Source organism: Ambystoma mexicanum, chromosome 12, assembly GCF_040938575.1.
Source record: "Ambystoma mexicanum isolate Mex_15411 chromosome 12, UKY_AmexF1_1, whole genome shotgun sequence".
In the NCBI taxonomy this organism is placed as follows: domain Eukaryota; kingdom Metazoa; phylum Chordata; class Amphibia; order Caudata; family Ambystomatidae; genus Ambystoma; species Ambystoma mexicanum.
In genome coordinates this window covers 109,436,050-109,448,398 of record NC_090936.1, presented here as the reverse complement: position 1 = coordinate 109,448,398, position 12,349 = coordinate 109,436,050, and the positions used below count along the sequence as shown (strand labels likewise).

At 51.3% G+C, this 12,349-nt stretch overlaps 1 protein-coding gene across 17 annotated transcripts in view; it reads right to left on the bottom strand.

Moving 5' to 3' along the window:
• PPFIBP1 (PPFIA binding protein 1) overlaps positions 1–12,349 on the bottom strand; it is a 1,584,927-nt gene that overhangs the window by 134,483 nt on the left and 1,438,095 nt on the right. The gene's annotated exons all lie outside the window — the stretch shown is intronic.

Sequence of the window (12,349 nt, the reverse complement as noted above, 5' to 3'; positions counted from 1 at the left end):
GTCGGCAGCTACGGGCTCTTTTTGGATCAGCAGCACAACGCGGTTTCAGCACCACTGTGGATTTAAGATACCAGTTGGGCTTCCTTCACTCCTTGGTGAGGTGACTCGAGCTCTGGTCATCATGCTTATGGAGGGTCCTTAGGAGACTCCTGGAGCTTTTTGCCGGATTTCAGACGTTGCACTAGACTACAGATTTCTCGACCTGTGGCACTCGGTTCTTGCAGCAGCGAAGTAGTACAGCCAATCAGGGAAGATGGTCCAGTGGAGTTTGTCTCGGGGTTAGTTGGTCCCACTAACCCAAGGGAGACGTCATCCCTTCCGGAGCTTCTCTTGTCAATCAGAAAAAGGAGTTTCAGCACAACAGCAGGGCTTCACCAGGCAATTCAAAGGTTCAGGAGGATGCAGCAAGCTTTGTTCCCGGTGCCTTAGTCAGGCTTTTCGCCCAGTGGGCGACTCTGCCTCTAGTCCCACAGCCCTCACCCTTTAAGCAGGTTTCTCCCATTCATGCCCAGCCTAGGCTGTCAATCACACAGCAGGGTGGCTGTCCAGAAAATGGTGAAAAAAGAACACCGGGCCATTTTTACAAAAATGGTCACCCATGGGTGCTATACTGCAGCTGAGGATTCAGCCTGTGGTAGAAAAGCACAATTGTAGGAAAATTAAACCACTGCCACCAGCCATTTAAAGCAGCGAGGGTAATATAATAAATGTTACATGAGAATATAGGATAAGAGGCTACTAGGTAACCCCCCCCCCACCCTCCAGCACTCCACATAAAATGAGTGTGCTGGACCTACAAAGAGAAAAGGTAAGTAAAGTCAATTTCACTTTACTTGGGAAGGAACAAGTTACTTACCTGTAACTGTTGTTCTCCAGCATGGGTCTGGCATGGATTCACATGCTCATGAATATTCCCCGTCGTCAGGCTGGGAATCCTCGGTAAAGAAAAAACCAGTATCAGTTTCGTTTCTGATCTGTCTTTCGTAGTAGCAACCAATCACTGATCTCTGCGTCATACTGACCACAGCCAATGACTGCCCTCTACCTAAACCCCGCCTCTGGCAGCCATCTTCAGATTTGGAAGCACGTGAAGTGGCAGTATGACCAAGTGAAGAGCCGCAGAGGGGTAGGCGGGAGGGTTTGCATGTGAATCCATGCCAGACCCATGCTGGAGAACAACAGTTACAGGTAAGTAACTTGTTCCTTCTCCAGCACGGGGTCTGGCATGGATTCACATGCTCATGAATAAAGAATACATAGCAGTACACACATGCACAACCACGGGAGGTGGCAAAGGCTCAACATTAAGCATTACATCAAACTCAACATTAAGCAAATCTTACCGCCTCACCAGGCTCAACTTAGGCGAACAGGTTGCGCAGCACTGCTTGGCCGACCCTGGACTCCTCCCTGGAATCCCGATCGACGCAGTAGAATTTCGTGAAGGTGTGCGTCGACCTCCACGTAGCAGCCCTGCAGATGTCCAGCAGGGGCACACCAGATAGGAACGCCGTGGTAGCAGCGATCGCTCTGGTGGAATGGGCTCTCGGACGGCCAGGCAGCGGTCGGTTTGCCAACCGATGACAGTACATGATACAGCCGGAGAGCCATCTGGAAATGGAAGCCTTCGAGAGAGCCTTCCCCTGATTGACAGGTCCAAAGTTCACAAAGAGTTGTGACGTCTTCTGAAAACACTTTGTGCGGTCCACGTAGAACTTCAGCGCTCTAGCCACATTCAGCGAGTGCAAAGTCCTCTCAGCCGGCGACGAAGGCGACGGGAAGAAAACAGGCAGCACCAAGGGTTCGTTGAGGTGGAAGTCCGACGGCACCTTAGGCATGAAGGAGGGGTGCGTCCTGAGCACTACCCTCGTGTCGTGAAAAGTCAAGTACGAGGCCTTGCAGGAAAGGGCCTGGATCTCTCCCACCCGTCGTGCGGAGGTGATGGCCACAAGAAACGCTGATTTCCACGACAGGAACTTCAACGGGGCCGAGTGTAGAGGCTCGAACGGAGGTCCCATGAGCTTGGTCAGCACCACGTTGAGCTCCCACGCCGGGACCGGAGCCTTCACCGGCGGGAACGATCTGAACAGTCCCTTCATGAACTCTTTTACCAGACGATGAGACCACAAGGACGTCAGCCCCGTGGTTCTGGTGTATCGGGAGATCGCAGCAAGATGAATCTTGATGGACGCGTGCGCCAGTCCAGCTTTGGCCAGCGTCAATAGGTACGGCACTACTTGGGGAGCCGTAATCCGTAGAGGGTTAATCTTCTGTGCGTGGCACCAGACAGAGAACCTCTTCCATTTGTGTCCGTAGCATTTAAGAGTCGAGGACGCCCTGGCCTTTGCAAGAACCTCTCTGCAGTCGGCCGGTATGTCGCATCCTCCAAACTCTAGCGCCGCAGGAGCCAGGCCTGCAAGTTCAGCGACTTCGGGTCGTGGTGGAGGATGGCGCCTCCTTCCCTGGAGAGCAGATCCGCGTCCACTGGCAGCTTGATTGACGGGGACGCTGACAAGTCCAGAAGGTCCGGGAACCATATCTGCCTCGGCCACGCAGGTGCGACGAGGATCATCCTGCACCGTGACCTCTTGAGCTGGTTGATGAGCCGGATCAGCAGTGGCAATGGAGGGAACGCGTATAGGAACAGGCCCTCCCAGGGGAACGAGAAAGCATCGCCCATGCTCCTCGGCTGGGGAAACCTGCTGGCGAACCTCCGGCACTTGGAGTTCGTCCCCGTCGCAAACAGGTCGATCTGGGGTGTGCCCCACCGTCGGAAGAGGCGGTCCACTAGATCCTGCCGTAGTTCCCACTCGTGGCACGAGCGCAGCTCCCTGCTGAGTGAGTCGGCGATGGTGTTTTTTATCCCTGCCAGATGAAACGGCACCAGAAACATCCTTTGGGCGACGGCCCAATGCCACAGGTCCTGCGCTTCCTTGGACAGTGCTGGGGACCTGGTTCCGCCCTGTTTCCTGATGTAAAACATGGTGGTGGTGTTGTCGGTGAAGATCCTCACCACCTTGCCCTTGAGGGACGGAAGGAAGGACCTGAGGGCCCAAAATACTGCACGGAGCTCCAGGACGTTGATATGGAGGGACTTCTCCGTCGGGAGCCAGAGGCCTCTCGCGTGCAGATTTTCGGTGTGCGCTCCCCACCCTTCCAGGGAGGCATCCGTGGTCACTGTCTCCTGGTGGCCTGGGGTCTGGAAGTCCATGCCCGCTGTCAGATGCGCGCGGGTGCCCCACCACCGGATCGCTCGTCGGAAACTCTCGTCGAGTGTGATCCTCTCCTCGAAGCTGCCCGTCGTCTGGATCCAGCGCGCGTCCAGGAACTCCTGCAACGGGCGCTTCCGGAGCCTGCACAGGGGAATGAGGTAGATGCAAGAAGACATCATTCCGAGGAGGGACTTGATGGACCTCACCTTGACCGCGTCCGCAACCAACATCCGCTGTACCTTGCCCAGAATGGCCCTGGTCCTTTCCTCCGACGGGGAGGCCAGAAGGGACACTGTGTCGAGCTTTGCTCCCAGAAACAGTGTGTCTTGCGCGGGCACCAGGTGGGACTTGGCGTAGTTCACGGAGAATCCCAGGTCCGTGAGAAGTTGGACGGTCCTTGCCGTGTGCTCCACGGCGAGCTCCCTCGTCTTGGCTCGGATGAGCCAGTCGTCCAGGTAGGGGTAGACGTGGATCCTCTCTCGGCGCAGCTGCGCCGCCACCGGTGCGAGGCACTTGGTGAATACCCTGGGTGCCGACCGTAGTCCGAAGGGAAGGGCTCTGAACTGATAGTGACGCCCTTGGACCACGAACCTGAGAAACTTTCGGTGCCCCTTCAGGATGGGAATATGGAAGTAGGCATCCTCCAAATCCAACGACGACAGGAAGTCGCCCTCCTCCAGCTGACCCAGGACGTGCTGGAGGGTGACCATCCGGAACTTCTGTGCCTTGATGAACTTGTTCAATCGTCGTAGGTCTAGGATGGGGCGCCATCCTCCCGTCTTCTTCTTCACGAGGAAGTATCTTGTGTAAACTCCGGAGCCCCGAAGCCTCTTTGGGACGAGTTCGATGGCGCCCTTCCTGAGCATCGCCTTTACCTCCAAGAGAAGCTGAGGGACGTGAAGCTCTTTACTGGCCACAGGGGGGACGCGCGGGCACCTTCTTTGAAACTCGAGCGCGTGGCCCTGGGCTAGGGCGTCCAGCACCCAACGGTCGGTGGAGATGGACTCCCACACGCTGACGAAGCTCGCCAGCCGGCCCCCCACCGGGTGCTTCGGTGGGGGCCCGACCCCATGGCCGGTTCAGTCCTGTTTCGACGAGGCTTTGCCGCCTTGACCTCCTTGGCGACGACGGCGGGGTCCGCCTGACTTGCCTCGTCCCCTGTAAGCTTCCTGCGACGAACGGGCTGCTTGACGGTAGGTGGAAAATCCGCCGCCGGAACCTTTGGAGGCGCCCTTGCCTCCGCCGCTCCGAAAGGGCAGCCGCCGTTGCTGGAGAACCCCGAGAGCCCAGGCCGTCTCCGTGTCCGCTTTGATGGCTTGAAGGGAATCGTCCACTGTTTTCCCGAACAGGTTGTTTCCATCGAACGGCATGTCCAAGACTCTGGTCTGCACGTCTTGACGGAAGTCAGTAGCCTTGAGCCATCCACGCCGCCTAAGGCACACGCCGTTGCCCAACTGGCGAAATCCAGTGTTGGCGATGTCCGTCGCAATCGTGATGGCGTGGTCCGACGCCACCTCACCTTCCTGCAAGATCTCTAGGGCATCCACCCTCTTGTCGTCCGGTAGGAAGTCCAGCAGGGGGGCCAGTTTGTACCACAGCTCCCTGTCGTAGCGTTGGCCGCCTTAATCGTCGTCGCTGCAGACGAGATGACCCTGCGCCCCATCGTATCCAATTTCTTTCCCTCGCCGTCCGGCGGGGAAGTCGACGTGGAGGCCGCACCCCCCCCCGCTTTCTTCCTGGCTGCCGCGGAGACGACGGAGTCCAGGGTAGGCTGTGCCCGGAGGCACAAGGGGGGCCGCGTCTGGGACCCGGTACTTCTTCTCGTACCGGTCTCTTCTAGCCGGCGTCGTGGCGAGGCCCTCATCCCAAATATCATCCGTCTTCCTCTTGGCCTCGCGCCGTTGATAAAGGAAACCTTCCTCCTTCTCCTCAGGGCAGAGCTGGAAGAGTTCGCCAGGGCATCCGATCATGGAGTGAAACGATCCAATCTCGTCGGGCGGGGAAGCCCGGGTGGGAGGTGACGACGGCAGATCCTCGTCGTACACCTCGTCGTCCGTAACCGTCGCGGCCGTGTCATTCCCCGTATCATCCCCTCGAGTCGTGGACGGGGAGGAGGGCTGAACGGGGCACGACGGCTGAAAAGGAGGTGGAGGGTGAATCCTTCTTTTCTTAGGGGGGAGGGCTGCCAGAAGGGCCTGGTTCCGGGTCCCCCGACGGGAGTGGTTCCTCCGCTGGTGGTAACGGCAGTCTCGTCCTTATCTCTGAGCATAAGGACTGTATAGCCAACAAAATGGCCGCCGAGTTGTCTTGCGGCGCTGGCAGAGGGGAGTCCGACGGGCGATCAGGGGCCCCGTCGGCACCCTCGACGATATCGTCGTCTCCTGCGTCGGGACCCCTCCCGACGGGCTGGTCTTCTTCCACGCCAACGCCGTGGCTTAAGACCTCGATCAGCTATTCCTCAGAGGTTGAGGCCGAATCCACGACGACCTCCTGCCCCCCCTTTTTCTTCTCCGCCGGTGGTTTCACGGGGGTCCTGTCGATGGGCATAAAAGAGGACTCCCTCCGCGGTGGCAGGGATACTCTGAGCCCCGAGGTCGCCACCACTGGTGTAGCCTCCACAGGCTGAGCCAGGGCCACCGCGACTGTCTCGATAGAGGCCTTGGCCGGATGGATTAAGGCTTTCACCACCTTAGGTGCGCTCACCGCCTTCTCCTAGAGGGGGGGGGACACTGCCTCGCTCCCCCTCCGATGGGGCCTTCGAGCTCGACCGGGGCCTCTCCAGGAGCTTCGCCGGGTGCTCGGCCTTCCTCTTACCCGAACCAGAGCGTTGGCTCGTGGTTGATGGTGCCGGGGAGGATGCGCGCTGCCTGGCGCCCGTAGAGCCCGACCGTTCGGCGCTCCCGGTGCCAGCGGACTTGCGGTGCTTGGCCTTGTGTTGGACCCCCGTCGCCGGGGCGTCCTCAAAGGTCTTAGAAGACCGCTCGGATTTCTTCCTCTTCTTCTCGCCGGACGGGCTCTTCCCTTCCAGCCAGTTGGCGAGACGTTGATGGCGGTCCTTCATGGTCCGCTCCGACATGTTGCCGCAAAACGCACAGTCCTTCTCCACGATGCGTCTTGTCCTCATGTAGGCAGTAAAGACAAAAGGAGTGTTCGTCTTCCTTAAAGACATTCTGCAGCTGGCATCCAGGGCAGACCCTGAACAGCTTTCCGGGCGTCGAGCTTCCCTTCTCCTGGGCCATGGCCGAGATGGGCCTGAGAAACTTCTGGAGTCCTCCAAAAGCGTAGCTCGACGAAATCTTCACCCTTGAGGGGCGTAGACGAATCCGACACGGGTCCCCGTTGATCGGATGGAGAGTCGGTGGAGCTTGAGGCTCTTTTGACCGAAAAAATGAAGTTTTTGAGAAAAAAACGTGAAAAAATAGCACTAACGCTCGAGAGCAATAGCACGAGGATCCGAACACATGAACATGCGGTAAAAATCTGAAGATGGCTGCCAGAGGCGGGGCTTAGGTAGAGGGCAGTCATTGGCTGTGGTCAGTATGACGCAGAGATCAGTGATTGGTTGCTACTACGAAAGACAGCTCAGAAACGAAACTGATACTGGTTTTTCTTTACCGAGGATTCCCAGCCTGACGACGGGGAATATTCATGAGCATGTGAATCCATGCCAGACCCCATACTGGAGAAGGGTAGTTCACACAAGAAAAAGGTAATTAAACCTCATGTGAAATCTAAAGGATTTCTCAGTGACACTGCACTGGAGGTGCTGTGTGTCACCATACAAACAGTAGATGCCTATGGAGTTTGTCAGACTCCAGAAACAGAGGAAACATAATCCAAATCAGGTCAAAACATATGAGAGAAAAAGGTCTCACTCACTCCAGGGTTAAAATTAAAATGTCCTAAAGTCTAGCAAAAGAGCTGGGTGTCTCTAAGGTGGAAAAGAATTAGCACAGAAATGAGAATTCTCCCGAACAGGGTGCTAGGGCCGTACCACGATTTGGGATGGGAGGAGCAGAGGTGATGTCAATAAATGAATATACAGGGTCAGGGAGCTGTTTGGGCTTGCCAGAGTGTCTGGTTTAAGGTGGAGGGCCATTGTATTATCCAAGCAGAGTTGAACTCGCTAGTCACACCTTGATCAGAAACTGACAGAGGGGTGCATATCATGTGATAGCCAAGAATGTTTACTCGTCAACAAAATGTATTTTGGCCACAACGTACCTGGTAATTAATCAAATCTCAAGTTTCATAGTGACGATTTAGTAGGTCACATGTTTAGGGGAATGTGTTTTAGATAATGTATGACCAATATGGTAATGGGGTATAGGAGATTATACAGAATTGTGAATAAGTGTTAGCGAAAGAGGAGTGCAGGATCATGTCGGAATATTTATTATGCATAGGTTTGATAATTTGCCGTTTTCCGCTTGTTAGGAAACATTCCCGTTTATGTGAAGTTCTCCCTCGAGTTGTGCAACCCCCCAACTTTTTGCTGCTATTAAACACCATCGTCTGACTTTGCTAGAGGAGCACAGCCTTCTGCTGCACTCCCCTGGGCTTTTTGCTCACTTTGTTATGGGGAAACCTACATGCCCTTAAAGACAGTCGGTACTGGGAGATTTTGTTTCCCTTAGTCCTTGTCAATGTTGCAACTTATCTGCAACATGTTACAAGTGCACAATGTACCTTACAGTATAGGGCACTTGGATCTTCTAGTCATTTCTAAAGGCCCTAGATACTCTCGAAGGACTTTTTAGGAGAAGTGCAGATGTACCTTGGACGGGACTGGTGGCAGCTTATCTTTTCATGTATTTGTAACCCTTTCCTGCCAGGTAAACCGCATTTACTGTGTTTGGCACGAATAGGTGGCCTGGCTCCAAAATGGCCATGCCACAAGGTTCTTTGTCTTGTCCTTTGGCCATCTTGCCCCTTCACCTTCCCCAGGTCGAGCCAACCCGGGTCAGTCCTTATTTGGGCATGCATTCTCCCGCAAAACACCAAGCTTTCGCTGGCTTCTGCATGCCTTGTGTGTGCTTCCAGGATGTGAGCTGGACTGTCTGGTTCAATACACATCCTGGGTGCCAGAGAGTCTGGTGTGCTATAAATGCATGGGACCACCGTGGTCCATTATTGGTCCAAGTATGGTGTGCCTGTATGTGAGCAGATCTCCCATTGGATCCTTTGTTTTAGCACAAATGAGATTCTGGATAAGAGAAGGCTCCAAACACCCATACCATGTCAATCTCTTGAGTTCTCACTGAACGAAGGATAGGACCCGAGCATCCTGAAACTAAGAAGCTGAGTCGAGGACCCGGTGGAAGGTTTGGCACCCTGAGACCGCTGTCGTCCCGCTGGACCCCTCTGCATCTGATCGAACTAGAAGGCCTGCAAAGACGCTTCAGACCATTGGAATAGTGGTACCAACTATTCTCGGCACCTTCATCAAACCCTGCAAGTAAGCCTCCTCTGAAGTGTCCCTGGGCCAACCAGTGGACTGACCAGCTTGCGCAGGACCTTTGTCCCGATACGCCACCGTTTCAAGGAGGCCCTTGAAACTTGGTACATCGCCAGCTTTATGTTCACTGCACTCTCACACCGGATTCCGAACACTTGGCGTTCCCAGGTCTGGAGTAAAAGAGAGCCTGATCCTGAGTGCACGCGGTTACCGTGTCGCCCAGCCGTGGTGATGACCTTTGCTAGGGTATTGCAGCTGTGCCCCTCTGTGCCCTGAAGCCTGCTACAGTGAAACTGGCCTGATCCGTCCACCAGGAGCGGAGAAATCACCACTGTCCCGTTTGGGAATCAATGCTGTAACTTAGTCTCTGAAAGCCACAGAGCAGCAGAATTGCCGCATTTGAACCTGCAACCAAATTGGACTCGACTGCCGAAGTTTCGTCCGGAGTGCGCCAGGGGTCGGTGAGTACTAACAACCCTTAGCGGTGGCCTCTAGTGCATCCAACCCTTTTTACGCATGAGTGTGCCCTGAGGGCTACTCTCCTTTTCCCAGATAGCCTGTGCTATCAAACTATTCTCAACTCCTGGAACCTGCTCTGCCCCTTTGGGGATACCCTCCTCGAATAGTGGGAACTTATTCTGCATCACCTTACCTGCTGTCCTGAGCTACTACAGTCCCTACTAAAGACCCTGTTTTGCACTAAAGACTACTGCGTGCACCAGCATTGCAAGTACATTTGAGCAATAGGCTCCTCTCATCGTAGGGACTGGACTGCCTTTCAGTTAGGATTGTGATTACTGCATAATTGCCTAAAGACTCTTTGCACAACCTGATTCCTTCCCTTTCTAGGATGTAGACCCATTTCGTGCATTAACCCTTTAGGCCCATTGGTCTTGTATATATGTATTTTAGTAGGATTGTGTTGGTTTAAAAGTGTTACAGTGATTATTACTGTGTGTTGAACTTCAAAGGCCTTGAAAATGTATTTGTATTTTTAATATGTATACACCTGACTGGGAGTGATTTGTAAGTGTCCTTTACTCTGTGTGCTCATTGAGGTCTGTCAGTCACCCTCACCCCTCCTGAGACCTAGTCTTGACCGCCGCCAATGCTACCTTGATTGGTCTGGCTTATCCAGAAGGTTACCCTGTTCCAAGAAACTAAGATGGCCTTCTGAACCTCTGCCCACCAGGTCAGAGTTCAGAAATCCATCTTAATACCGCTATAAAAGTTGTAACTTCTTTTGGGTGGGAAGAGCTCCTTGTTAGGTCGGTTCTATGGGACGTCTGATACTTTTGCATGTAATAAAACCTTTCCTTGCAAACAGTGCATCAATTATTTGTCCTCTTGGGGATTATTTTTATCATCTGAGTTTTGGGTCATTTAACCGACAAAGTGCTGAAGCTATCCAACACTGCTGGTTACTGTTGATTGTTCTTTACTATAACCAAGAGCAGCCTATTGTCTTTGTCCCATGGGTTCTTATAGACAAACATTCTAAATTATTGCAAACTCAAACTTATTTAAGAATTGTTAATTACATCTTTGAATTGATGTGTGGGTCCCTTAGTGGCTCCTCCCCTTGTTTTCATTCTTAATTTCTAAACTTGGTACTTACCCGTAATGCAGATATTTTCTTTTATGCACAACTTTTAATTGTTCCAGTGATGATATATTTGGGCATTTCTCTATTGTGCTTACGTGTATGTGTAAACTGTACCTTGCTACAGTCTCGCTACCATTGGACATGTCAGGTCAAACGTAAGTGAAAACCTGGCTACCCAAACAAGTTGCTCTCCAAAGCCCTAACCTGAATTCTTTTGAAAATCTCTCCCAACAGTGAATGAGTGGTTGGCAGAGCATACGTTGCTGGGGCCCTGATGCATTGCTGCCATGCTTAAATTATATATTTGAAGAAGAGTGGTCCCCATGACATTCGCACTGAACTTTCTGTGCTGTTTGACATTCCAACAACAGTAGCCTCTTTGACAAGGGAGTAGTTGACTCATGTCTCAGTGACAGGGGAGACTCAGAAAGAGCAGCAGGTGGGCCCAAGTGGTTTCCAGGACATTTTTCTTTTTTGGGTGATTGAAGTAGAGCATTTGGTAGACTTATCCATTGACTCTGGGTATGCCACCATCGTGAGACAAGATATCAAACGCCTGTGCTTGGCTCCTCAGTATCAAGGCATTAAAGGTACCACACATTTCACAATACTCTACTGCGTGGTGATGGGGAGGCAGTAAATCATTTACATGCTGGCCCTCTATGGAAATATTTCCCAGACCACATGTCCAACAGGATTTAAAGGGGCATATAGCTTAGCTTTTCCCTGGTTCAGCAGTTTCAGATATGAAGTAGTACAACGAGAGGCTTGAATTGGAACACTACCCATAAACCTCTCAAAAGGAAAGGGTTTCCTGCAGGATTTCAGAAGTTGATATTCAGGTTCTGTAACTGGTAGGATTTGATTCAAATAAAGGATGCTGTTACAAAGCGTGATTAAGAAACTGACAATGCCCTTAGTGGGCAGAATTAAGAGGTATCAAAATCAGTGATTGTAAAGACAGATGCCCTGAAATACAGTGGATAGGCTGTACATGGTGCTGCAGTTTTCTGTCACTTGCTGTATTCACAGCCTGACAAATGTGAATATTCAAAATATATGAATCCATGAAAGATACAAGGCTTGAGAAACAATGTAATATGAGCGCCTCCAAATCACCTTGCATGTCATAGTTGCAAAAAATGTTAAGACTCGGAATTTCGCTCCAAGGCCAGGGAGTCTTTGTTATTTCAAACAACTTGCATTTTTTTCAAAGATCAGCAGATTATACTTAACAAAACGTAATCCTTATTCTATAACAGAGCAAAGAACAAACAGATCGACTACCCCTTCCTTTATGTCCCTAAGTGTCTCAAGGTCAGTAGATTGACAATCATATTCAACTACAAGACTGCATAATGCACCACTCTGGTCTGTGAACATTGCGTTTTCATTCATTTTAATACATTTTCTTAAAAAAAAGACTTAAAACAAAATCTTACATACATGGTATACATTTTTAAAGACAGTCAAAATTGTACAATGATCACATTCATTCTCATATCAAACATAAAACAATGTAACATCAGTATAAATACAAAAAAACAGATATGTTTAAAAAGGCAGCACTTCTGTTTGGGACGAATACTATCAAACGTTTTAGGAATCAAGATCTAACATTGGTATCTATAATGACTCCCTCGTACTCTAATACATCCGTTGTCTAAAGAGAAAACTGTTTCTTCCTTGGTTTCTTCTATAAAGCCTTTCTATATTACTGCCTGACGTTATTTTGGGGTGCGATTGATATTACAACTTCTATCAAACTCCCCACAGGTGTAAGTGTAGATGGAGAGAAAGGAAAATTTGACGACAGTTGTCGTCCCAAACAGAAGTGCTGCCTTTTAAACATATCTCAGTATTTTGTGTATTTAGACTGATGTTGCATTATGTTTTATGTTTGCTATGAGAATGAATGTGATAATTGTACAATTTTGACTGTCTTTAAAAATGTATACCATGTATGCAAGATCTTGTTTTAGGTCTGTTTTTAAGAAAATGTATTAAAATGAATGAAAACTCAATGTTCACAGACCAGAGTGGTGCATTATGCAGTCTTGTAGTTGAATGAGA